This window comes from Falco biarmicus, chromosome 7 (assembly GCF_023638135.1).
Source record: "Falco biarmicus isolate bFalBia1 chromosome 7, bFalBia1.pri, whole genome shotgun sequence".
In the NCBI taxonomy this organism is placed as follows: domain Eukaryota; kingdom Metazoa; phylum Chordata; class Aves; order Falconiformes; family Falconidae; genus Falco; species Falco biarmicus.
Window position 1 is genome coordinate 23,522,880 of NC_079294.1, and position 3,683 is coordinate 23,526,562.

Consider the following 3,683-nt stretch of genomic DNA (forward strand, 5'->3'; position numbering starts at 1 on the left):
AAATTCAGCTATACAGTCTTTATAAATAAACATTTCTCATTGCAAAGGGCAACAAAACTTAAGTAGTATTGGGCAGAGAGACGTTTTTTTCTTATTTTTATTTGAGCCAATCTTCTGCTTGGTTTGCGTTTGGTAAAGTTTCATACACTCCCATTTCCATCCCTTCTGTCTTTGCACCTTGAAGAGTAGCTGTTGGCTGTCCTATGTTTCATTTTATTCCCTTCTGCTTTCTTACCCTCCATTCCCCCCTGCCCCTTTTCCTTAACTTTTATCTAGTTCATCATATTTCTTGTCCTCCTTCTTGGCTTCTTCCTTGATAATCAAACATGCTCTGTTCACAGGAAACACCTGTTAGTGGTTTAGTGCTAGGCTGTGTAGTTTAATGTCAGGATTTTATGGGAAATGTCAGCAATACCTTGAAAAGAGCTTGCCAGCCCAGACATAAATGCTTATTATGCAGTTTATAGTAGCTGTTGTTACAAAAGTGGAGAGCGAAGGCAGATGCCTTTCAAATAGCTTCATCTCTTTATATTTGAATGCATTGATCATGGAAGAAGCAGATGCAGGATTACTTAGTCCTGCGGTTTGTCACATTGCTCTCCTCTATTGCTCCTCTGCCTTTCTCTTTACTGGGCTCTCTTCATAGTGGGAAATGTTCATACAATCCATAAATAGACTGCTAGGGAATAAAAGATCACAGGCAGGGGGCATTATCACGCAATAGGACAGGGTAACAGCAGCTGGAATAAGCTCCAAATTGAGAAAGTGTTTTGTGAGACACAACTGGGAAATCTTTAGGAAAAGCGCAGAAAGAAGCAGAAATGAGTCAGGACTTTTTAGCCACAGGAGTACAGAATTTTGCATCCAGAAAGATACCCTGGATAGCAGGATTTGGGTTTGTTACAGCACTCTACTCTGGGCAGAGTGGTGGTGAGAGGGTGGCTGAATAGGTCAGAAGTATTGAAAGAAAACTGGAAGTATTAAGTGGCAAAACACGGTTTATGCAGGAATGGGGAAGTGCAATTTATTTGTATTGAGACTGAGGGCAAATGGCGAGAGAAGGGAGTAAGGTTTTGTGGGGCTGTGGGTCTACCCTCTGCTCCACCCTCTTCTGGGATGGGCTTCTCCATATATCTGAGACCTTCCCTCAGTCCCTGCTCCTCTGCGAGAAGGAGCCTTCCTCACCTGATCAGCCCCTACTTGCTTTCCCTTGCCTCCCAGGCAGGGGAATGTGGGAAGGGAAAGGGCCAAGGACCAGCTCTGGTGGGGTGAAGTTTGGGCAGGAGCCAGCATGGTTGGACATCCTGCTGGTTCTGGGGGTGACTGTGGAAGGGCAGGACTGTCTACTGGTGCTTTTCCAGCTGGGATGGAGCTGCCTTTACGTCCCACTACCCCCGAGTAATACCTACATCTCGCTTTTGGCAGTAACAATCCCGTTAGAAAGCTGCATGGGCAGCAACGAGCATTTCAGACTGGAACAGCCTGTTGTGTGTCCTTGGGTCAGGCTGCCCATGTGAGCCTTCGGTGCCCTACAGGCAGCAGTCTCTCACCTCTGCCTTGGTCGGCTCCAGAAAGGGTTCTTTCTCTTTGAACCTTGGGAGCTGTTTTGGCTGGGGTTTTTTGTTTGTTAGCTTTTTTAATTTATTTTTTTTAGTATGCTATAGAGGTAGTGGGGAAAACCACATAGAAAAAGCCACTGTTGCCTCCTGTCCTGCATTTTCCACTACACTGAACGCCAAGATGACTGGATTGGACGGGCCTTCACTGATGACACTGATGACAGTTATAGGAAATTATGCAAGGCAGCAGCATTCCCCTGGGAACTTCCCTTTGCAAGTTACTGCTCAGCCCTCAGAACGCTGAGGGTAACGCACATAAAATAACCTCTCTTTTTCCTATTTATGTTACGCATTTCATAGCATCTTGGATGTATTTTGCTGATGAATGCAAGAATTCCTTCATAAGCAAACAGCAGCATGAAAAATTACATGTGCTTTTTCTAAGAATTAAAAAAGCAAACAACAAAATGTATTTGGAAGGTATTGTCAGGGTTTTTTCCCCCAGATAATAATTTCAGGTGTCCTTTTAGAGTAGTTTCAAATGGGAATCAAGTATTTTAAAGGAGCTTCTCTGTGCAGATTAAAAAAAAAACTAACACAAATCAAACCAACAAACCCTGCGGAGTATTGTAATAGGAACATTTATACTGTGAAAGATTGATTTGTCGTAGATCACACTAATGTCCGTCAGCAGTATGTAAAGTACTTCGGCAGCCTGGTTCCACGATCTGCCACGTGCTTTGCTTACTTCACATAGCTTTGATTGTCCTCCTCATGAGCAGCTTGGAAAGACTACTCGTGATTTCAGAAGACCTCTGTGTTCTCTGGCTTACCCCAAAACAGCCATGCAGTACTACTTTAAAAGAAAGATAACTGTGCCAGAAGTAATGAATGCCAAAGCCATTTGCTTCTGTTTAAGTAAAAAAGTTCATAAATAAAATCTTTTCATCCATAATCTGGAAAAAATGTCGTAAACCGTGTAACACTATGAGAGATCTTACACCGATGATGATTGATGTAAATGCTAAGATACATTACAGTACAATATTGTGTTGTCTCAGTAGAAATGTGGCCTTTCTATCAGTAGAAGAGCTTAATTTGAAAGAAGGCCAGACGCAGGCCATTCACCAGGACTACACGGGCCTGTTACCCTGGGAATGTCACTGCAGCCCGCTGTGTCGATTGCTGCTTCCTGGGCACCACGGGTCAACAGAGGAGCGAATGCAGTTTTCTTTACAGGGTGGTTTGCAGGTTTATCATATCTGCATAGGTGTCAAAGGCTTGGCCAGTTATCACAGATTCAAGTGACTGGTGATGTGTTCTGGAAGGTGGGCTGCATGTTATATAGCCAATTTATTTTGTTTGAATTTTAACAGAAAACATCGTGTATTGTGATTTTTGTAACTTATCGTTAACTTGGGCAACCACTTGTCTATATGATAAGGACAGCTAAATTACAGGCTAGCTTCTAGTTGGTGCTTCTACAAACTTTTAGCCTACTGAAAGGAATTAAAACACTTTTAAGAAGGTATGGGTAAATAGTTTTCCTATGGTAAAGTGTACAGCTCAAGTAGGAAAGTTAGTATTTTCCCCCTAAGGTATTTAGAATAGTGGAAAACTGTTTACGGAGGAAATCTGAATTAATGTGAGACAAGGTCAGTTTTAGTTGTCTGTTAAGCAACAAAAAGCTGTAATAGCTGTGCCTGTAGAACATGAGCAAAGAGTGCGCAGGGTGGAGTTCTGAGTTTCTACAGTGTGCTGTAGAAAATGTGATACCAAGGTAGTGGGATAGTCCTTTTCTCTTAAGATTTATTACATGATTCCCACATACAATCCATAGATCAACTACGTTTCAGAGCATGTGACTCTTACTTAGGTCCTTGGAGCCAGGGATTACACAAATAAACCATCTTTGCTCGCCACGCAAAGAACAGAGATGAGAGATTCTTAACAGAATTCCATCTGTCTACCAGACACATCCTATGGACCCAAAAAGTATGTATTTGACAGATTGTAAGATTTTTAATCTTACACAAACCAGACGTTGGACTACATTGAGATTTTATGACACTGCAATCTACTGCTACCACCACAACGAAAAAAAAGTCTCATTTCAGAACAGGG